We start from the raw sequence: 25,900 nt of genomic DNA, 5'->3' as shown, positions 1-25,900 counted from the left end.
TGGAGAAAAAGGCCATACCCTACCTTGGAAAGAAATGAATGGGAAGGCAAAATTACCCCATGGCAGAAGTGTTAGCCTCTTAAATTTATCTAAATCAAACTTAACACTTCCAACTTGTTAACACAATTTTATGCTAGAAAAGACAGAGATTAGTGTTAAAGACAACAGAAAGAATCAAACAGGATAAAGGAAGAAAACTAAATTCAAATGTAAATGAAATTCCAGGCTGCAGAAAGGCAACAGGTAACAGCCAGCCCACTTTTTGTACTGGGTTTGACATCTCAAAGACAACAGGGGAGGAGCATGCATATTTGTCCTACACTGTTTTGCATATTATATCTCTGACTAAAGGCTAAAGAGTTTTTAGGCACCTTCTCTGAGTCATAGTTACTAATCCCTGTTGCAAAAAGGAAGCATGGTTGACCTGTGGATGCTGAGATAGGAGATAGAGCATCAAGAGAAGAGCATCAGTATCTGAAGTCACGCTGAAAAAACAGAGCTTTTTAGGACCCTCATTCTTAGTATTCAGAGCGGTTCAAAGCAGCAATTACTTTTCAACCTTGAGCTGCTAGAAAATACCCTCCTGAAGACCTTAAGTGCTGTTTCCCCAATCTTCTGTGTTTTTATTTAAACATCTAGTCACAAGATTGGAGGTGCTTATCATCTCAGCATCTCAAGTCCAGGTCTGACCTGGATCCTCCAATAAGAGGTCTTTGTGTTCATAATAGTTTCACCTCATTTCATTTCAAAAATGTAGAAATAAACAACTGCTCTGACTGAGTCACATAGAATCTCCATTTTTTATCTTTGTTTCTGATAACTCCTCATCTCTACTCTTAACTGTAGCTTTGACCACATGTAGATATTTAATTTTAAAAGAAATCACAGACTGATGAATGATACAAGACAAATAGAAAATATCGTTGTGAACATTTTGAAACAGCTCCATAAAATATAGCTGAAAGTAATGCATTTCCTAACCCCAGAGAAATTGTTCTTAGTGAGTCTGTTGTAACCTCTAGTGCTTTGGAAATATGAAAGAATATTCTGGTTACTGCAATGTCTGAAGTCACTCCTGGACTTAAATGTACAAGGCATACTAGAGGTCCTGAAGTGCACTTACAGTCCTGCACACTTGAAGAATTGTCCTGCATTCTGTAACACTTTCAGGTATCTCACAGGACCATCTGAAAGACAAAATACCTGTTTATAATTTCCTAAATCTATAGCATAACTCTGTTTTAAATATAAATGTCAGATACTTTTTGCATAGGTTTAATACACATTGACTACTCTAAAATGCAACTGTGTAAATAGAGAAAAGACTGTACTTTCTTTGGACCTTTACCAGGAGTTGATTACTATTTTGTAAAACCACAACATCCATGGCAATATCATTCATGAAAACTGAGTTGCGATACAGTGCAGTCATCTCAGACTGCACACATGTAATCACATGTATGGTGATTCTACACGTTGGTCTGAACACCTGACCACTTCATTAGCTGTTTCAGTGTTCTCATGTCCAAGCATTTGTACCTTGGAAACACATATTTCCTTTTCCTAAATGGAACCTCACCGGACCATTGAATGAAGCCTTTGTTATTATCAGGTAATTAATTAGCATAAGACAGAGGCCATATTTCTTGGATTTCCATGAGTGGGGAATTTTCATGCAATTTTTCTTTTTTTTTTTGTTTTTTTTAGGGCTGCACCAGCAGCATATGGAGGTTTCCAGGTCGAATCAGATCTGTAGCTGATGGCCTACACCACAGCCACAGCAATGCCAGATCCTTAACCCACCGAGTGAGGTCAGGGATCAAACCTGCGTCCTCATGGATACTAGTCAGGTTCATTAACCGCTAAGCCACAACAGGAACTCCTTCATGCAATTTTGATCAGAAACCTTAACTCTCTCAGCTTGGTCCAATGTCTACTGTGTTCTTTGCCACTCTGACCCTTGTAATCCAGTTTTGTCACTTTTCTCTTGTGTCTTACTTCTCCCTCCTCAAGGTGTGACTGACAATTTTTCTGGATTTTAATAATCTAAATATTTGCATGAGTTAAGTTTGATACTTTCCCCCTCCTCCTAAAGAGTTCCCTGCCAGGTCAGTATCTTAGATGATAAAATTATCCAAATCAAAAATAAAATGTTTCTCTTTTTCCTTTAATAGGGTGGATATAGTGACACAGACTCAAAGGACTAGATAGGTTCCTACAGTAGAAATACATGCATTAGACATTATAGCCACTGAAACAACTCAGTTACCTTCCCTTTCTCTGACTGAACTGATTCTAAGTGACTTGGTATATTTGGGTTTCTATCAAGAATTTCCTATAGAGGTGAAACGGAATTGATCAATTGGCACAAGTTTCATGTACTCTTTGCACTTATGTTGAATATTGCAAATCAATAAGTTGACATTATTTCTATGCAAATCTTTTGTGACTTTAGTTGCCTTATTCCATTCTCTGGGTCCAATTAATTCTGGGTATGCTGGCAAAATAAAGTTCACGGATAAGCAAAACTGAGAACCAGACCACAGATCAAGTATTCACCTTCGACAATATATTAACAATTAACTTCCAAAAGAAGGAAATCTCTCTACATCAAGACAATATGCTGAAATGGAGGAAGCTTGAAACACAAACTTTAGAGTAAGAAGTATCTGGGATTTAATTCATGGTTAGACATTTACTGCTGTTTGACATTGAAGAAATGTTATTGAGATAGTTCCTAAGACTTATTTTAAATGCTTAACACACATGAACGTGCCCATACACACATTAACTTGGTACTTGAAATTTTAAATTTTTAGATGGCACATTCATCCTGCTGCTTGTAGTAATAAGAATAGGCTTTATTATAAAAGAAATGACCCAGGTTCTCAGAACAAAGGGGATGTCTAAGTAAAGGATATATATAACTATATTCTACCAGCTCCTTATCCTCTACCAGTATACTTATTCTACCAGCTCCTATGATGGAATAGTGGACCATGATATCCCTGTGATGTCAACCACTATTATGACGGAGAAAACTAACCCTAGATTGGTTTCCTCAGGCTTGAAGTACAGCCGATAGCTCTCTTCTTGCTTTCTAGCAATAAGAATAGCAGTTCTATGACATCCTAAGTCTTATCCATGAATATGGTATCTTCAGAATATTTTTGAGTAGCAGCCACTATACTTCCCCAGTTTAGCAGAAACTGTAAAAGTGATCCATGTGGAAACATCCACCATAAATACAGGGAATAGTGGTTTATATTTTAGCTGGTACACAGAATCTTTGTATTCCTCTATGGTGGACACTACAGAGACCAGGTGCTGGACCATGGATAGCCGTGGCAAGAGAATGCCAGGGGAAGCTCAGAGCCTATCAAGCCTCCAGAGCCAGGATAAATCCCTGCTTGAAACATGTTACAGTTTTAGTTAAAAATAATAAAGCTTTCTACTTGTTTAAGCAATAGAGAATTAGAATTGCTGCTTTTACTTTTGGAAAATTCATAGATCTTGGGGTGGAGGGAATTGATCAAATACTTGATCAACACTTTTTGGGTTACAATTCTTAAAAGAATCCAAGATCCATCCATTAAAACAGGTATAATATTATCTACTTAACTGAGTAGTTAGACATAATATATATATAAAGAATTTGTAGGTAACAGGAATTTAAGACATGTTAGTTTTTCAACTCACTGTTATAAATCAGAGCTGGCCAGTTTTTTTCACCACAGTAGGGGGAAAAAACTATGACTCATCCCAACAGCCACATGCTTATGAATAACACTCATTTTTGTTACATTTTCACAGTGAGAACTTTTTAAAGGTGATTCACAGAAGACAAATAAATTTCTAATAAATTGTAATAATTTGCTACCTTCAGAAATATAAGCATCAGGCTAATCTGCAAGATTTTAAGAAAACTTCCAAAGAACTAAAAATAAATGAGTTCCTATATTGAAACTGCATTAGAATAAATGGAACTCATGATATTCTGTGATAGCACTATCGGTATGCTATTCAATTAATGTATATAAATTTGGGCCATAATTTAACGGGTTTGAGAAAATGAGGATGTTAGGGGGGAGTATGTACTTTTAAATATGTGATGTTAACAATTGTGTGCAATAGGAGGCATTCACAAAAGAATTTCATGATTTTTAGCATACGACAGGAAACAACAAAACAAACAAAAAAATCAGTGAGCAAATCCTGAGCCTATGTATACTAAATTCATGCAAAGAAATAGATGTTGGTTGCTTTGCTGTAATTATTTTAGGATATATTATCATTAGACATATAGAGCAAAAATTCTATAGTGGATAAATCCTAAGGAAAACAGCGCTATACTCTACCCAAAACTGTAATATGATGTCCATTAACGCGTGAAACTTTTATGTTGTACTATATTTAAAGGTGAGTAATCGTAAAAGAAAAAGTCCTTCCTTCGAGGACATTATGTTTATGATAAGACATTGTTTTTTGATGAGAACCAAAATATAAGAGAACTCATCTCACAGTATAGACACTGCTTATTTTTTAAAAAAGAAAAAAAAAGAAATAAGCTAGACTCTTACTTTACCCTTCATATCAACTCATAAAGGGAATTTTTATTTTCAGCAATGTTGAAAATCTGACAACCTGACATGCATAATGAAAGATGGCCCAAAATATGAAGGGATACAATAGATTAATGCTGAGAGAATAGGAAGGAAGTCATATTTCATTATCCTGAAGAAAGTACAATGTCAGAATAACAGCCATACAAATGGAGAAATATAAGAAAAAATCTAATGAGATACAAAGATAAGGAATTGAGTAAGGAAATAGATTTGGAGATGCATTGTTACTCAGACTCATAAATTACAAAATAATTATTAGATAAAATCTAATAAGTGAAAATTATTTGAACCATGCCTTCAGAAATATTACATGAAGTAACTATAATATGCTAGTATCATGAAATAAGTGAATCACTTGTTACAATTTTTATTTTAATAGACTTTAACTTTTAAAGCAGTTTAAGGTTCATAGCAAAGTTGAGTAGAAAGTACATAAATCTCCCATATACCCCCACACATGCATAGCCTCCTCCATCATCAACAATTTTTTAAATTGTGTGTGGGAGAAGAGGTATAATAATCACTACTGAGAGGAGAATAACGAATGTTTACAAAATTTGGAACTAAGTAAAACCCGCTAATAAATGTGATTAGCCATCTGTATGAACAATAAAAGAGATTTTTCTGAAGACTTGTCATAGAGAAATCTATAAAAACACAGAATCAAACAGGACAGTAACCAAATGTAATGTGATCACAACTAAGGAACTTAGAAAATATTCCCTTCACTTTCTTTAACATAATCTTTAATCACACAAAGCATAGGGATATGTACCTCAGGTAATCTAGAAAGAGAGGCTGACGTGTAACAAGGACTGATCAATCTGCTTTTGACGGAGAGAAGGCCCAGACTGGGGTACTCAAGTATTTGGTGAATGAACACAGCTGTCAAAACCATTATGTTCTCCAAGTTACTTGTCCCTTTTGCTCCAGGTTTGGTATATACGCTTCGAGCTATAACTGACTTCTGATGTAGATTGGGAGAGAATAAACTGACCATTTCACACAAATTTACAGTCCACTTGCATTTATCTTTTACATTATATGTTAATCATCTGCATTATGGTTAAAAGAAGATCATTTTCACTCATTCTAATCAACACTGTCTTTCATAATATTAGATTTCATGTATACAATTGAAATTTTTTAATTAAAGGATAAATTCTCTCTAATATTTGTCATTGATAAAGTATTGTTAGCCTGGCTATTCTATGCAATTTCTTTTTGTTTTAGCCAAATAACTAAAGGTGGTCTAAAATAAAGCAAGACCTTAAACTGTACTTTACCATTACAAAGCAGTCACTGTAAAGAATATAACGGCAAATGTTACCTTTTATATATTCATATGACTATGCGAAAAGTTTAAAAATAATGTTTATTTTATAAGAATTTAAAGAAGCAACAAAAATAGTGCAGAATGTGAATGATTAAATGACTAACTGTATAACTAGCATAAAGCATAAAGTAAGATTTGCCTTTTTTTTTTTTTTTACTTATTTTGTCTTTTGAGGGCCACACCCATGGCATATGCAGGTTCCCAGGCTAGGGGTCTGATCGCAGCTGTAGACACTGGCCTATGCCAGAGCCACAGCAATGTGGGATCCAAGCCACGTCTGTGACCTACAGGATCCATGGCAACGCTGGATCCTTTAACCCACTGAACAAGTCCAGGGACCGAACCCGTAACCTCATGGTTCCTAGTCGGATTCGTTAGCCACTGAGCCGTGACAGGAACTCCCACATCTAAGTCTTCAGATTTAACCTGGATAGATCAAGAGGAAATAAAAACCTGTTAAAAATATATATATAGGGTTATAGTTTCTACTTCCATTGCAGAGATCTGGAAGGAGTATCATTTCCCTTTTTTAACAATAATAATAAAAAAAATGACAGATTGCAAGGTCCCAAATTTTCTCAAACCCATCAGGAAGCTGAGGTTGCAAGGTAATAAACTTGTTGAAAATCTAAGGAAAGACAAGTATATATTGTGAGAGATAGATTAGAACCACCTGTTCAATTGGGACAGATGCAGCCAGACACTGTTACAAAGAATTGAACTGTCCACAAATTGGTGGATGCTGAGTATGTGCTGATGAGAGTGTGGAGCCCCTGAAGAATGCAGATATATGGAAAGTTTGAACCCCTTTAAAGGCTCTTCTTGCTGGACCTCACTAACTGAGTTCTGAGAAAATGTCCTTTATGCTGTAGATATGGGCAGCTGCCAGAGAGAGGCACAAAGTGCCACACAAATAGTTCTCTACTATTTCCCCAATGGACCGAAACATTAAATTTCAGAGAAAAGAGCAGGGAAAATGTCATTATTAGGACACCACTGAAAACTTACTGGTTTTAGGAAGAGGAAAAAAAAAAAAACTCTGCCTGAGAGACAGGAACAAGAACTAAGCCCAGAATTGATGGAGAGCAGAAGCACTAAGAAGCCACACTACCAAGCCAGGGACACATTGCCTCACTTACGACTGAGGCTTAAGAGGAAAGGACCCTTTATCTCACCCCAACAAACCTTATACACATCAAGCATTAAGTAACATGTAAAAGTGAAATGTTGCTGAAAGAATTGCCAAAGCATAAAGACATTTTTGGCACAGCACAAAGAGGAGAACTAAAGCTGAAAAATCAAAGAGATATTGAAAGAAATTCTCTTATAGTCTATAACAAGTCATATTGGAGCCTGAGGAAAAAGGAAAAATGTGTGTCCCAATACACACTCATCATACTAGCCTCTCATACTTCAAACCAAGTGAAAAAAAGTGGATAAAAGTTCTACAATAAAAATGTGGATAAAAGTTCTATAAAACATACACATGATTATTTATAAAGTTGCCCACTGAATTTGCCTACCATGGTCAATATTCATAACCCACACAGCAAAAGAGGCAACGCCTGAGAACCACAGGCTGTCCCTACTGACATAAGGTCATAAAACAAACAACGACAACCTGTCTTTATCTTACAGTTTGATATTTGTTTGTCTTGAATTTTTTTTCATTAATTAGTTTTTTTAAATACTGAATTCAAATATTACTTACCTTGATGACTGAGTTTTTAGCATCCCCTTATATTTTGCACCTATTCAAGCACCTCACTTATCTCACCCTAGTACTAGACTTACAAATCAGCCCCTATTCTGAACATATGATATCTATAGAAAATTTTGAAGCCTATAGTGCACCTAGAGTATTACAAATCTCTCTGAGCAAATACGAATCTCAAGGCTAGCTCAATGCCTAATTATATTGACTCCAATACCCACCAAAAAGCCTAATAGAAGGAAAAAGTGTCTATTTCCAGTAAGGGCAAAAATCAAATCAAATCAAACCAAACCAAACTAAAAAACCTATTTACTTCAGACTCGAATGCTCTATATATTTGCTTTCTGTAAATTTGTAAGGCATACACAAAAGCAAAGAAAACTACATACTGGTAAAATAGACAAGGCAATAAATAGAACCAGGCACATATATGGCAGAAATGTTGGGACATGGAAATTAAAATAACTATATGTTAAAGCCTCCAGTGGCAAAAGTGGACAGCATGCAAGATGGGTAATTTTAGCAGAGGTGAATGCTATTATAAAACATCAAGTTGAGCTGTTGAAATGCGAAACATAGTAACAGGAAAAAGAATGTGACATGGCTGAGAAAAAAATCAGTAAATATGAAGATAGGTCAATAGAATTTACTTGAGCTAAAACACAGAGAAAACACTTAAAGAAACAATAATAGAAAAAATAGAGTGTTCAAGAACTAATACGCAATATTGATAGTCTAATATAAATGTAACTGGAGTCCCAGCAGAAGAGGGACTGGAGCAGAAGTATTTGAAGAAATAATGGTCAGTAATTTTTTAAATTAAATAATAGATAACAATCTACAGATGCAAGAATTTCAAAGAACACCAAGCAGGATAAACTCTAAAAAAGACAAAACAAGTACCAACTTTAGTCATAACTTATTCTATTGCAGTAAAAAGGCAAAGAGAAAATCTTCAAATCGATCAGTAAGAAAAAGACATTTTACATGTATAGGAACAAAGATAACATTTACATTAGACTTTTTTTTTCTTTTTGTCTTTCCTAGGGCCCCGCCTACAGCATATGGAGGTTTTCAGGCTAGGGGTCAAATTGGAGCTGCAGCTGTTGGCCTATGCCAGAGCCACAGCAATGCGGGATCCAAGCCTCATCTGCAACCTACACCACAGCTCACGGCAATGCCAGATCGTTAACCCACTGAACAAAGCCAGGGATTGAACCCGTAATCCCATGGTTCCTAGTCAGATTCGTTAACCACTGAGCCACAACGGGAACTCTGACATTAGACTTCTTAACCAGAACCCATTCAAGCCAGAAGACAATAGAAAAGCATATTCAAAGAGCTAAAAAGGAAAAAAAAAATCAAAACTTTCCAACCATAATTCTATATTCATCAAAATTATATTTTATAATTGAAAAACTTTCTGAAACAAACAAAACTCTAGGAATTTTATTGCCAGCAGATCTGCACTATAAAAAATGTTAAGGAAAGCTATTCCGTAAGAAGAAATCAGACAGAAAATACTATCTACAAAAAGAAAAATAGTGCAAAGGAAATGGAATAAAAGAGGGTAAAATATTTTCTCAATATTTAATTGCTCTGAAATATCAATGATTGTCTAAAGCAAAAATAGTAGCTATTTATTGTATGCTTTTAGCATATATAAAAGTAAAATGCTCAACAATAGATGTGTTTGTATGCTTGGCTTGATCTGTTCACTTATACATAAATCAGTATAACATTATTGGAAAACACACTCATTAATTAAAGATTTATATTATAATCCAAAAGACAACTAAAAATTTTAGAAGAGGTATAAATAATAACTCAATAGTGTAGATAAAAGATAATCAGAAAAAAAATACTCCATTATACTTTAAGGTACAAAAATGGGGAAAAAAACAATAGCAAAGAAGAGAAGGAATAAATGGAAAACAGGTACAAGATGGTAGATTTTAACTCAACCATATCAATAAGCAAGTTAAATATAAACAGTCTAAACACACCAATTCAAAGATACAGACTATCAGCCTGGATAGAAAGACTGAAGTTATGACATGCTGTCTACAATAAATTTACTTTAGACATAAAGACATCGGTCAAAAGTAAAAATCATTCAAAACATTCACTAAAATAGACCATATTCTGTTCCACTATACTAATTTTACATTTAACAGAATAGAAATCAGACAAAGTATGCTCTCAGACCATAACTGACATAAATGAGAAATACATAAAAATATATCTAAAAAGCCACCAAATATTTGTTAACACATTTTTAAATAATATATGGTTCAAAAGGGAAGCATTATAGGGAAATTTTTAAAAATTTTGAACTAGATGAAAATAAAAATACAACATATTAATATTTGTGGCATACAGCTAAAGAAGTGCTTAAAAGGAAACATAGCAATAAATACATAATTTAAAAATGAAAGTAGGTCTTCTCAAATAAGGCCTATTTAGTTTGAAATTTTTTACTTAACAATATTCTAATTGTGTTTTTTAAAGGCTACATTTTTCTTCTTGCTTAGCTTTACAAAAAAATATAAAATAGGGCTAAGTATTTATATTAGTCTTCTGGCTTATGTTTATTTTCTCATTCAATTCTCACCACAGTCCTGTGGATTAAGTATTAATTTCCTCATTTATAAATTGGAATAATGAGTCCTAGAGCAATTAAATCCCTTTTTCTTTTTTACATATTTATTATACTACAGTAAAATCAGATTTAAAATAAGGGTTCTATTATCTAGTGTTTAGTATAGTTTTATTTTGTTTCTTCTACTCTGTTTCATATTTAAATGAAAAAAAGAAACCCACTCATTGACAAGTCCTATGGAAGTTGTTCTTTGGATAGATTAAGATTTAGTCTTTCTATTATAGCTAAGGGCTTAAAGATTTGAAACAGTGCTTATGTGCATATAAAAGCATTGTCTATATAGAAAAATTCCACTGATCCACAAAAATACTTCCAGAACTAAAAAATGAGTTTAGCTGGATCAGTGTATGCAAGGTCAAAATACAATAACCGTATTACTTACCATCATAGCTTGACCCTTTGAGAGTTTTACTGAATGCATTGTTTGACATTGTTGCTCAACTTTGCCTTGTCAGAATGCAATCATCTCCCAGGTTTTGAGATTTATCAGAATTGTTCAATTTAGGGTTCCCAGTTGTTATCCCAGCCTTCTAAATGTACTACTTGGTATTCAGCTAATACACTCAAGGTAACCAATGAAGTTTCCTGGAGTACACTTCCCAGTATCCTCTACAGCCCATTTTCTGGGCCATTTCAGCCACCCTAAGCTTCTGTCTCAGTCTTCACAAACTCATTAAGACCCCTAGGCTCTGCTTAATATCCCCTAACTTGAAGTGTGATTCAGTAAATGCTTCAAGGTACAAAACTGGAATGATTATACAACTCATCTCACTTTTTCCCCTTTTGATAAGAATTACAGTCATTTACTTCTTGCAGTCCAATATTTGAATGCAGTTATTTCTTACTTTGTTTAATTTTCTAGTTGGTTAATGAAAGAGGGAAAATTCAATCCTGATTTCTTCATCATTGCTAGAAACAAGAGTATAAATTTTAATTATCATACTAAACAGATTCATTATACTCTAGTGCAATATTTACATTAATAGTAAAACATAATATACAATTTCAAAGACATTTAAAGGCCATAGTTATTATTGTCTTATTTGAACTAGTGGAATAGAAAGGTTGAGATACTGATTATGCTGATTAGCTTATCCTATAGACCTCTAATCAGGAAAAAAGAAATGGTACACAGACAGGCAAGGTGTTTTTAAAATCTTTTTATATTGACAAATGTATAGAAATGATACAAGAAGAATACAAAGAATATCTATTTACCTATATTAGTTTTCTATGCTGAGTAATAAATTACTACAAACTTCACAGTTTAGAATATCACACACACATAAACTATATATATAAAACTAAAGCATATATATATGTGTATGTGTATGTGTGTGTGTGTGTGTGTGTGTGTGTGTGTGTGTGTGTGTGTGTGTGTATGTGTGTATGTTTACATGAGTCAGGAGTCCAGGCATAGCTTATCTGGGTCTTCTGTTGAGTTCCTCAATCAAGGGGCCGGTCAGGTGGTGGTCCCTTTTGGGATTTAGGATCACTTTCTACCCTCACGTGTTTGTTGGCAGAATTCAGTTTCTTTCAGCTAAAGGACTGAGCTCCCATTTTCTTGATGGCTGTCAGCTGGAGGTAGCTCTTAGCTCCAGGAGGTCACTCTCCATTCCTTGTTGAATGCTTTCTCAGACCCTCTCATGATACAACAACTTACTGCTTCAAAACCAGCAGAAGGATGTCTCAGATATTAACACTCTCTTTTAAAGGGCTCACCTATTTAGATCAGACCCCCAGGATAATACCCTTTGATTAAAGATAACTTATTTGGAATCTTCAAGCTGTGTCTGCAACCCATACCACAGCTCACACAACACCAGATCCTTAATTCACTGAGCAAGGTCAGGGATTGAACCCACATCCTCATGGATACTAGTCGGTTTCATTTCTGCTGAGCTGCACCAGGAACTCCCTGATTTGGAATCTTAATTGCATATGCAAAATCCCTTCACCTTGGCCAAACAGTATAATATAATCATGGGGGTGTTATCCTCATAGTCACAGGTCCCACACACATTCAAGGACAGGGAATTAACAGGACTTCTACAATAGGGGGTTCGAATCTTGGGAGCCATTTTAGAATCTACCTATTGCAATATTCTTTGCATAGTTTCCCCGTTGTAACATTTTACCACACTTACATTTACTTTCATTCTGTTGTTTGTGTGTATGTGTCTGTGTATGTATACAGTGTACCTCATTTTAATGGGTTTCACTCTATTGCACTTTGCATACTTTGTTTTTTAACAAATTGAAAGTTTAGGGTAACACTGTGTTGAGCAAGTCTGCTGGTGCCATTTTTCTAAGAGTATCACTTCATGTCTTGGTGTTACATTTTGATAATTCTCTATTTCTCACTTTTCCATTATTAATATATTTGTTACAGTGATCTGTGGTCAGTGATCTTTGATGTTACTATCGGAAAAAGATTATGACTAGCTAAAGGCTCAGATAATGGTTAGGACTTTTTAGCAATAAAGTATTTCTTAATTAGGGTATGCACTTTCTAAAGACATAATGCCATTGTATACTTAATAGACTCCGGTATTGTGTAAACATAACTTTTATATGCACTAGGAAACTGAAAAATTTGTGTGCCTCTCTTTATTGTTATAATTGTTTCATTGCAGTGGTCTGAAACCAAACCCACAGTGCTTGTACTTGTTTTTGCTAACTGAAAGAAATCCAAAAAAAGATTTTTTGCTTTTACTTAACACAAAAAGCAAAAACAGCATTCCTCATTGTTTAGCAGTGAACCATTATAGAGGCAATGCACACCCTGAGCAGCAAGAGTGACACCAACAAGCTCCTTCTTCAGGAACCACACTCAGCATCAGCCGCCAGAGATTGGAGCTGTATCTGTGAGCATCTGTGTTTTATCTAATTTTGTGCATTCAAAAGCATGTTGCATCCTAAGGTTCTTCACTTTACATAATTTTGGCTTATTAAGATTTCGTAGGAATACTCTACTTTGGGATAGAGGAAAAGATATATATATATATCTATACATACATACATATGTGTATATATATAACTTTTATATATATCACATATACATTACATATATATGTATAACATATAGAGACAGATTGGGTGTGTGTATATATATATATACCTTTTAAAACACAAGAGATTTAACATTGATGTAATACTTTATATAATCTAAAATTCATATTCCATTTCCATCAATTGCCTCAATAATATTATTTATAGTGATTTTGGTACTACGAATCTAACCCAGAATTATGTATTGAATTTAGTAGTCATGTCTCCTTAATTTCTCATGACCTGAAACACTTTCCCAGAATTTTCTTTTTGTTTTAAAGCCATTATTTTTGAAGAATATAAAACAGTTCTTCTCCAAATAGGAATTTACAAACTACCTCCTACAGGATGAACCCAACCAACCCTTGGCCTGTTTTTGCATAGCCCTAGAACTAATAATTTTGTCTATATTCTTAAAGGTTTTAAACAAAACACAGAAAGCATACTATAAAAAACATATGTGACCCCCTCAAACCTAAATATTTGAATCTGGCCATTTATAAAAATAGTTTGCAAACACCTATTATTCTAGAATATACCTCACTTTGGGTTTCTTTGGTTTCCTTATGATATGATTATATTCAAATGGTACATTGTTTGGAAAACCATATAATCAATATTATGTTCTTTTCAATGTACCATGGCTGGAGGCACATGACATCTATTAGCCCCTTATGGGTGCTGCTAATTTTGACCTTTTGGTGATCATGTTTCTTCGATCTACAGTTAATTTTCCTGTTGTGTAATTTATAAGTAATCTGTGGGACAATTCTCTAAAACTATATTAATATTATCAAAACTTTCCCTTACACAAGGCATTTATTGATGACACCTACTTGCAACAGTTTTTACTACGATAGCTGTAAAATGGTGCTTTTCTAACTTCATCATTCTGTCTACATTTATTATTGGTGTTGGTTCGCAGCCTCGAGTGACATTAAAACCTGGCTCTTATACACAGAGAGCAAGGAGAAACCGGAGAAAGGCAGACCATCCCAGGTGGCAGTTTTAACAAGCAAGGGAGCTTACATACAAAGCTTGCCTGGGGTGGCCACAAGACAAGTAGATCTCTGTACCTGCCCACCAGAATCTAAAGGCCTTAATGGGGTTCAGCTGCATATTCAGTCCAGACAGACTCAACAATACATCACTTGCTTAAGGCTGCATCCTTGAAACAGCTTCTGCTGTGGAAACAGTGAGCAGAAGATACATTCCAAGGACAGAAGAAGAGGTGAGGAGCCACTGATTGCCTGGGTCCAGCTCAAGGGTCAGCCAGCAGTCACAGTCTTTTTGTGACTCCCCCCAACAACAGACATACTATCTATTAGGAAGCACTTCCTTTTCCATTTATATATTTTTTCACTTCCTTACTTATTTGTACATCTGTTATCAGTACAGATTTGCACATTTCTTATTTTACTGAGTTGGCTATAAATTATAATTGTCCTTATTTTTTTGAATATTCGAATTCCCCACTTTTCAACTGAGAACTTTTCAAGAGGGCTCTTTTATTTAAAAAAAAAAAAAAGGAAAAAAAAGGGAGTTCCTGTCGTGGCACAGTGGTTAACAAATCTGACTAGGGACCATGAGGTTGCAGGTTCGATCCCTGGCCTTGCTCAGTGGGTTAACGATCCGGCATTGCCGTGAGCTGTAGTGTCGGTTGCAGACGTGGCTCGGATCCCACATTGCTGTGGCTCTGGTGTAGGCCAGCAGCTACAGCTCCAATTTGACCCCTACCTGGAAACCTCCATATGCCATGAGAATGACCCAAGAAAACAGCAAAAAAACTGGAAGAAAAAAAAAAAAAAGCCCCATCATTGCTTGGAACATTTTCCTATTTTCTCACACAAGATGAACCTTCTTTGCTCCAGACTTAGAGCAGCCATCTCTCCAAAGGACCTTAGGTTGCTTCTAAAGGGAATAGTATTTAGAATCAACCTTATGAGTTCCAGGTGTACTTATCATTACTGAGGTGTCAGTGTTTCTAGAACACAGCAGGTAAAATTTTGATAGTGTAAGGAGATAATGAGAGATCTGAGGTGTGGTTACTGTGAAAGTTGGCAAGTCAGGTAGAGTAATAAAGTGGAAGATTCATAGAATACAGGAAACATCATATTATAGACGTTTAGATACTATAACAGAATGAAGGGTATAACAAAGAGATAGATCTTATATTTCATCATTTTCCATTCAGCTGAGAAGACATTTTAGATGCATGCCTTCACAGTGTTTAAATCTGAAGGAAATTACAAATTCTAAAATAAGACTAATTTTGGAGGAAAATATTACAGGAGAAAGATTTTCATGTGAACAAAATAGTGAAACTCTTTATGTGCATCAAAGCATATTTCCTACTTGGAATAACTTTTTGTCCCTTATAGTTAGCAACAATGTTAAGAAATCACATATGTCATTAAAAGGAGACTTAAACCTCTACGATGAGAGGGCAACGTTATAGAAAAATGAAAAAAAATAAAATCTAGAATTTATACAAAGAGTCAAATAAGTTAATGAATCAAAACTTCTCTCACTGTTACCCTGAAGTTAGTGCAAGCAAACCATGTCAGCTGTGAGTGGCCGTAGGAAGGTTCAGAATGTAAAGGAAGTAATGGCAGCAATGGAAAGATTGTGGCTTTAGGACTCAGTCATGATTCTGAACCTGCTTTGCCACTTACATTTTTTGTGCCTTTTGGAAAGCTATTTAGTCTCTTTGAGTCTCACTTTCATCATGTTTAACATATACATTTAGCATAAGGTTTAATGAGATTATGAATATTAAGGGCCTAAATACAGAAGGCACAATGAATTATGGTACTATTGACAGCTGCCTGCCTGGAAAATGTGACTTGGTAGCTATAATTTTTAAAATAATAGCAGAACAAGTAGTCAACAGATTTTGATGCTTAAATATGAACTCTTTAGGTATAATATTGATATAAACAGTTTATTATTAATTCCAATCAAGACCTTTGATACTCAGATAAAACTGATGTTTGTGTACAGATATTAAGATGTATGACCAAATCTGTGAGGGAACAGCTAATACAAGTGCAAGCGCTTATATGTTAAATACTGGAGATAATGTTTCCAGTTGCTGCAGATGTTCTCAGGTCAAACACTACTTCCATGAAAAATTGTTTGAAATACTAAAAATGAGGCATATAAGAAAAGCTAATGAATTTGCATCATTATTTAAGAATCAAGAAATGATGTGAGATATGGTCAAGTATCAGAGAAAAACCTGCATATTCGGGCTTAACAAATATTACTATTAAAAATAGAGAAAATTATAGCAGAAATTATCACATTGAAAATCAACTATATTTCAATAAAACTTTAAAAAAGAAAAAATGGGATTACTGCAAAGAATATTTGAACCATTAGAATGATTATCACACCATCTCTCACACTGAAGCAATCCTACTCAGCTACAAAGAAGCAAATTTTATTTTAAAAAAAAGAGAAATAAAACTTGATTGTTGCAATGCTAATTAAAATAGTGTAAGGAAATGACTTACTTTGATTGAAATCTTGCTACTACTTCATATCATTTTCATGAATATAAATTATAATTCCAGTTTTGTAGCAAGATAATTAAAACATTTTACTTAAATCTGATGCCTCAAAAACCTGAACAATATTTAGGTCTTACTGAAATATAGGTGTTTAAAAAAATCTCGGCAACTGGATAATCAGCTGTACTGATGCAACAAACAAGCACATTATGTGGTGATGGCAGACAGTAAAATTGTATGAATTATAACATAAGTTAAAAAAAAACAGTATTTTCAAAGGATTTAATAATAATGTCAACATGCAACTATGCTAGGAGATTAGCTGTGAGCCTTGCTGGGAGGGAGGATTGAAGTAGAATATTTACCCAGAGAAAAATTACTCACAAGGGCAGCTCAGGTGCTTAAAAGCTGCAGTGATTTACCTACCAGTATTTGCAGACCTTATAAAATGGTGAAGCTCTGGTTTAAAAAAAAAAAAATATATATATATATATATATATGCACATTTAGAGGATGAATTAAGGTATTTTTCAAAGGTTTATGATGCAATGAGGGAAAGAGGAACTTTTTATCTAAATGAATATTCATTATGGTAAGATTTTTTTAAGTTTTTGGACTAAAATTTAGCTACTTTTTCCAAAATCGAGGTTTGGTTTGAGGTAATGACAAATGAAATCAGGCTGACTCATCTTTCGTAATGCGTCTCCATCTGTCCTTTTTCTTTAGACCTGACTGCCTATACCTGGATACCTACATTCCTGGGATATAAACTTGACAGTCATTAGCACATGGTTTTTGAAGACAAAGACACAGATGAATCATTTAAGGTGGAAATATATGAAGAGAGACTCTGACCCTGAAATGAACCTGAAAGACTACCAATCTTTCTTTGGTGTTAGCAAAGAAACCCTGTGAAGGAGTAGCCTAAAAGGTCAGTAAAAAGCCAAGAAATACGTGGAAAATTGACTGACTGAAATATCAAAAAAAATTGAAAAATACCAGTATGATTTGGTAACATAGACCTCTTTGGTTATACTTGCAAGAACAATTTTGGTAAAGTGTAGGGTGCAGAAATCAGACTAAAGTGTTGAAAGGTGAAATACTTATGAGAAAACTAAGAATGTATATATGCACACAACTCTTTTCAGAGGATATATGGAAGAAGAGGTTCAAGGAAGTGGAAGTAGGATGACAGAGTTTTGCAGAGCATATATTGACCAACACTGTCAATTATTACACATACAGAGACAAACCATAGTTTACCAGCTGATTGCCTTGAGATGGGTAATTTCAGTGGAGAATTGAGTGTAAGTATTGAGTTTCCATGGGACATAATAAAAGGACAGCTGTGATTTGGAGATATATGTCAGATATCGATTTATTGCTTCTCAGCTTCACTCCTTTCAAATATGTGCTTTAAATAAACAACAGTATTTCTTTAAATATATCTCCTTTAAGTTGAGAAATTTTCTAGTTAGAAGACACTGGAGGGACATGGAAAAATGTCTCCTTCAATGTTTTTTTCAGGATCCATAGGTGGACTACATGAGTGTGAGGACAGCCATTAAAGCTCATTTCCACCACAGGCCCAGAATGTGGTCCCTCTGAGAGCCTGTAGGTTCAGTCTAGTGATAATGTTTCTGTAGCCCATTCTATTCAGAAGCTAGGGTCCTCTGAGTTCTGAGGGCCTCCTACCATCACCAGCTCTAGATCTGTCATTGCTCACCGCTCATCATCTATGCTACCAACTGTTGATGACCCGAAACCTTACTGCACTCTGGAAAGTGTGTGAATTATTTTCCTATTGCAACTGTAACGCATAACCACAAACTTGGTGGCTTAAAACACAAATTTATGATCTTAAAGTTCTGCAGACTATCAAAGTAACAACAAGGTTGATTCCTTCTGGAGGTTCTAGATGAGAATCTGTTTCTTTGTTTTTTTTTTTTTTGTTTGTTTGTTTTTTCCATCTTCTAAGCTGCCCACATACCTTGGCTCATGGTCCCTTTCTCCATGTTTAAAGTTATCAATATTGCATTTCTCTGACCATTATTACGTAGCCACATCGCTCTCTGGCTACAGGTGAAAAAGACTGTCTACTCCCAAGGAGCCGAGTGACTACAATGTGTCCTCCCAGATAACACAGGATAACTTTTCCATCTCAAGGTTCTTAATTCAATAACATCAAAGTTCCTTTTGCAGTGTATGGTAGCATACCTACAGGTTCAGTAATTAGGGTGTGGGCATCCTTGAGGGGTAATTATTCTGACCATTACACTGGCTTATTGCTATCCCAGAAAATCCAGACCAACTCCAGCCTGGCTAAACCAGCTAATTTCTCTGCTACCTAATGGGCTAAATCATGCCTCCTCCAATTAGGTTTTAACCACTTTCCAATTGTCCCCTTGGATATTCTCCCTTAACTGTATGGAACCATGTAGAGTTTTCTTTCATTCTACATCTTACTCATATCATAATCAGTACTTCCCCTGCTTGGCCTACTGTGTGGTTCCTATACCCTGATTGAACCTGGACTATGATAGCTTATCTGAATACACTTTCCAAAAGTAATCTATAAATGGAGAGAAAGAACTAAAACTGAAATAGGAAAGAGGGAAGAAAAATACAAGGTATTAGTTTTAGTTTGGTTTGCTTTGGCTTGAGGAAAAAAATAGCATTCTAGTAAGCTGAAGAAAAGAATCAATGCAGAAATAGGATGATGTTACTAGAAAGAGAAATAGTCTTAAAGATAGTAGAAGCTAGAATCTATTCTAGAAGTTGAAAACACAGATTTTCAGCCATGGGGAGCTTTTGTAACATTTCCATTTCTAGGCCCTCTCCTCATTCTGATTTAATTGGTCTTGATTTAATTGGAAATTCTAATTTAATTGGTCTTGGGTAAAGTCTATGCATCAGCTCCTTTGATGGCTAGCAGTAGGGAGGCAAGGATGGGGTAGCTTAAGAATACTGTGTCGACATAGAAGGCTTAATTATTAATGAGGGTCCCTATGATTACCTCAATTGTCTCGGAGAAATTGATAGCCATATTGTATGTTGACAGTGAGGCAAGTATTGTGAAAGGGGCTTTGGACATTTGCTGACAACCACGTAGAAGCCCACTGTGTACACAACTCAGTGTTTAATAATACGGATTCAAAGAAGCATGAGGCATGGTTCCTGGCCTCTTAAGCAACTTACTTTTTTTTTTTTTGTCTTTTTAAGGCTGCACCTTTGGCCCATGGAGTTCCCAGGCTAGGGGTTGAATCAGAGCTGCAGCTGCAAGCCTATGCCACAGCCACAGCAAAGCCAGATCCGAGCTGCATCTATAATCTATACCACAGCTCACGGCAATGCTGGATCCTTAACCCACTGGGTGAGGCCAGAGATCAAACCCATGTCCTCATGGATACCAGTTCATTACCACTGAGCCACAACAGGAACTCCCAAATCAATCTTTAGTAAAAAGTATGTGAATAATAACTCCATGCAGAATGTGTCAATTTTACAAGAAACCTTAGAGGCAATGTAAACAACTGGAGTTTAGAAAGAATAAAGAACTTTGGTTCATGATAGGCAAAGATGTCAAGATGTGGAACTTAAGATGTTGGCCTTGAAAGAAACATGGAAAGGATGGAACAAACATTTTTTATAGTGAGATGGATGTGCACTCCAGAGTTTATGAGCAGATGAGCTTAGCTAGAGTAGAAGGTTTTAAAGAGAATAATGAGAAAGTTTGAATATATTAGTTTAGGTCAGATTTAGCTTTTACATAAGAGCTAGTGCAATATATTATGGGAGGCTGTAGATACCACACTAAGGAATTTAACCTTTTATTGTGGGTGATGAAATGCCACTGAAGTGGCATCTTCTGTACCTTCCTCCCTGCCTCCTGAGACACTCTAGTCAATATTAATGGTAGGTGCTGAAAATTGCTACGGCAGCCTCATTTTGGGACCCCAGTGACATGAAGCATGTTTACAAGTGCATAATTAACCAGAACGTGTTGCTGAATACAAAAATGCATACTTCAGAATATCATGGGTCAGAACACAATATAAACACTTTAGTTAAAGCTTATAATAGTATGGAGGATGTTTTGGAATATCACATTCATTTTCCTTTCTTGTTTAGCATTTGTCTTGTTCTTTAGCTTTACATGAGGTTTTGTTTCCCCCTTCATTTATTTCACATAAAATAGATCATGAAGTGTGCAATACTCCAAAAAGGAAAATGGATCCAGCCAAAGCAGGGAAGTTAGTCTAGCCTTTACCAGGACTGTAGAAATCCATAATGACTTTTTATATCCAGTCTTAAGAGAGAACTTTTGATTTCCATATAAGAACAAAGCTCAGAGGACTGCCCAAAGAATCTATGATGAAATAGGAATGGGAAAGCAGGATGTTATCTATGTTATTTAAGAGAAAGATCAAACTCATGGGATAAAGGAAACTCCTCTGGAACTATGAGTAAGGATAGTCAAAATGGAGTGAAGAGACAGGTTTGAGATGAAGAGTCACGATTACCACTAAGGGTTAAAATTCCAATTTGGATGGAGTAAAAACATCCAGATAAATTTGGGTGAATCTGATGACTTCAGACTGATGCACTTCTTCTCCAAGCATAGCCTGGGAAGACTAGAAGCCTTTCAGAGGAATTCTAAATTGGAAGCATTACATACAACATGCTATGAAAATGAAAGAGAAATAGCTGATTAAGATTCTGGACAGGTGAGATTGGAAAAAGTGTTACTGCTCTGGTTTTGTTTACACAAAACAGTGATCTAAACACCAGGGTATTCTTGCCTCTGAGAATACACAAATATTTTCCAAGGGCAATAGTTTTTAAAGGTTTTACTTTAAGTAAAATTAATTTTCAGATGCTTGACTTCTGTTTTACTCCTTCCAAAACTGTATTTGGATGAGAAACTACCAGGAACTCACTCCTTATCTTTTTACAGCAAACAGCACTTCTTCCATTTTACAAAACTAGAACATATTCTGGTACATTGCCTCAGTTGTAAAAATTTATGGGACACAAAACGAAAAAAAAAAAAAAGAATTTGAATGATTGGCAATTCCTGTTGAGAGAGTAAATGCTTCTAACAATTGGGTTAAAAAGATTAGCTTGTAAATCAGATGATTGTCCAGTCTTTATGTTAAAAAATTCAGATAGAATCTATAGAGTTGTCAGCTGTTAGATTATTAAAAATACTCTTGATTAAAGATCACTTTGTGAAATTTGTCATATAACCAGGGCAGACATAAAACAATTGAATGGCATTGCTAGAATAAAACCACTGTCATTTACATAAAGTGTATAATCTTGTGTGTAGGAAGATTTCTGAACACTTGCAAATACTTTTGAAAAATGAATAGAATTGGTTATTAGACATATCATTCAATAAGGTATAATAATCATAAATTCTTAAAATTATTGGAAAATCTTCCTTTATTATTATAAAACAAAAATTTACCTAAATTTTGTAATATATTTGGATTCTTTAGATTAACTACGTACTGATAATGGACTTGATAAACATGAAGAAACTCATTTTTCATCTTTTGGAGCTTATGAGATAGAAACCAAAACATTAATTTTATTTCATAGAAAAGAATGGTAGAATGAATAAGTTAAATTTTACTATAGTAATGCTGTATATAAAGCCACAGGAAACCTCAATATCATATAGAAATAAGCATATATTTGTTTATTCATCTGGATCAGCTGAAACTTATATGGCAAAGGGTGGGTGAAGCATTAGTACCATTTTTGCAATCTACCACAGAGAAATAATTAAAAACATTAAAATATATAGGAACAAATTCTAAAGGAAAAGTCAAATACAAGTATAAACTACAGTGGTAAAGGATTGATAAAGAATTTGTTACTTTTAAAAAAGAATTTGTTCAATATTTTTAATATGGATGATGATATAAAATTATTATTAATGTGATATTAGATACATTTTTAAAGTGATGCAGCAGTTCTATTTTAAAATGTTAATATTTACAACATACTAAACTTATATCCTTTGCAGCTATTTGAATTTATGATGAAATAAAACTAAAAACATTTGAGTAGTGAATAGACTTTCAGAATTATTTTAGGGGGTATGCAAGCAAGATAAATTGCATTCTACTGGCAATGAATTTCCAGAACCAAGGAGAGTATGGAATTTCTGAAAAACTAGTGAACAGCAAGAGGCCTGAATAAGATTAAAACTCATCATATTTGGGAACCTCACAATAAGAGGCAATGACATCAGCAAGGCCCATAGGACACCTGTGGCAAGGTGTAGTTCAACATCTTTTTGGTAAAGACTTACACATAAGACTTCTGTCTCCAATGAAGAGTCCTTATACTAAACCAAAAAACTCTAGGATTTATGGCATAGTTAGAAATCCAATACCAGAGATTCCTGAATTAGGCCTTAGATCTGGGAATACAACTCATAGGCTAATCATAGGATTAAGGATTGAGATGGGAAGCAGATAACATGGTCTCAGAGATTGGTAACAGAGAAAAGATACAGAAGGAAGTCTTATCAAAGAACTATATTCTCTTTAAGGTTTAAAACTATAACTTGCATCATTTGCCAAACAATATACCAAAGTTTAGGCCAGTTCACTTCAGTGAAAACAAGGCAGGAAAAGCACTGAGTAAAGTGGGCCACATAACAGTGAATACAAGGAGGACCAAATACAATGGCTAGCAACCAGAAGGAACAGCATCTGGACCAAAGGATAGTGTGAAGACCAGACACACAACCAGAGGTTTTATTAGATTCTCTCAGCACCAAGGAAACATGTTGAGAAGGAAGAGAGGCAAGGGAGATACTTAGAGAAATGAGCTACCTTCTGAGTTATGACCCACAAAAGACTATTAAAGCAGAAGAGACTAAGATGTTTTCATTTAAAAGATTAAGTGGTTTCTGACAATCACGTGACTGTATGCTTGACAGCAAGATGTAATCTATTAAAGGAGAATTCATCTTTTATACTTTGTACATCTAGCTTTTAGTGTCCTTATGTTGACTTGTTTACAAATAACAATAAAATTTATGAGTACAGATACCTAGGAACATTATAAGATGCCAAGCAAAATTTAAATGCTCTATTTTACATAATAATTTAGAGATTTTAATATAAATTTTATGTGATTTTATTTCATATCTTTTAAGATATGTGAACATTTGATATAAACAAAAGACGTGTGTTGATTCAAGGAAGTAGTATTCATGTTAGGTAATTTAGAAAGGAGTATAATTGGGGGGGGAATCATCCATCCAGATAAGAAATTTCTTATCAAGTCATTATAATCTATAATGCCTAGATTGTGAAATTCTTTCATCTACTCATTTTATGAATGTCCATTGTCTAGCTCTGATGGAAAAACAAAATTACACAAGTATCAAGATTTGTTCTTGCCTGAAGCAAGCAAATTAACTAAATTATTTCTCAATTTTCCTTCCAAGTCCTATGATTTAATGAGGTTGTGCAAAAGATGACTAAAGACAAAATGTGAGGAAATGCTATCAACATTGACTGTTTTCCTTTAGAGATGTGAGTGGCTTCAGGGCCTTGATGGTAAGGAAAGTGTGGCCTTTCATTGAAGAACTGAGACTCATTACATGTATTCACAAGGTACTTACCAAAACCCATTAAAGCAATCGCTTAGGCCTCTTTCTTGTGAGGTCAGAGAAACAGGACAGAGTATTTTCTAGGGCTGGCTTCAAGAAGGGACCTAGGAATGGATACACTGAGATAAATGATGAAAGGGTCTGTGTCAGTCACAATCCAGCCAAGAGACAGAAATCATAATATCTCTTTTAACAGAGATGTTTTAATATACAGAATTAAGTCAGTATAAAGAATTATTACCTATATTAACTGAACAGGCAAAACAAAAACACTGAAATGGAATGTAGGTAGCATTTGCAGGAAGCAGCTTTACACCCACACTGAGAAGGTATCTTGAAGAGGGGCTCCAGGGAGCTGAAAACTAAACAGTTCAGGAGGGGACGTTGGGTGGCTGGTTTTGCAAGTGTTACACAAATTCAGTTAATTGCCGCTTCTCCAGAGCACTGCTACTGGTGGGATAAAGAAGGAAGACTGGGGGTTGGGGAGATGTTTAAGGGTATAGACTTGCAGCTAGTAGATAAATAAGGTCTGGAGTTCTAATGCACAGCATAGTGATTAAGATAACAATACTATAACATAAACTTCAAAACTGCTAAGAGACTAGATATTAATTGTTCCCACCACTGAAAAGAAATGATAACAATGTGATGTGATAGGTGTTAGCGAAACCTATAGAGGTAATCATATTGCAACATATAAGTGCATCAAATCAGTTTACTATATACTAAAACTTACACAATATGTCAATTATATCTCAATAAAATATATTCTTAAAAAAGCAGGAAGCAAAAAGGAACAAGCCCTTCATCTTCTTCCAGCTTTGCAGTCTCCCTCTAACACCCTGATTGGCAGAATCTTACAAGAAGATAACTGCCAAGCAGAAATGCAGTTTGCAAAGTACCAGCTCCAGTAAGATGAAGCAGAGCATTGAAATATGACTGTGAGGTTAAAAACTCATAGACCTCAATAGCAAAGAAACAAACAACCCAACAGAAAAATGGGCAGAAGACCTAGACATTTTTCCAAAGCAGACATACAGATGGCCAAGAGGCACATGAAAAAATGCTCGACATCACTAATTATTAGAAAGATGCAAGTCAAAACTACAATGAGGTACCACCTCACATTGGTCAGAATGGTTATCACTGATAAGACTACAAATAACAAATGTTGGAGAGGGCATGTAGAAAATGGAATCCTTCTACACTGTTGGTGGGAATGTAAACTGGTACAACCACTATAGAAAACAATGTGGGAGTTCCTCAGAAAACTAAATACAGAACTACCATATAACCTGGCAATCCCACTCCTGGGCATATATGCAGAAAAAACCTTTCACTCAAAAATATACATGCAA

The sequence above is a fragment of the Phacochoerus africanus genome, chromosome 2, assembly GCF_016906955.1.
Source record: "Phacochoerus africanus isolate WHEZ1 chromosome 2, ROS_Pafr_v1, whole genome shotgun sequence".
In the NCBI taxonomy this organism is placed as follows: domain Eukaryota; kingdom Metazoa; phylum Chordata; class Mammalia; order Artiodactyla; family Suidae; genus Phacochoerus; species Phacochoerus africanus.
Note: the sequence above shows the minus strand (reverse complement) of the source record.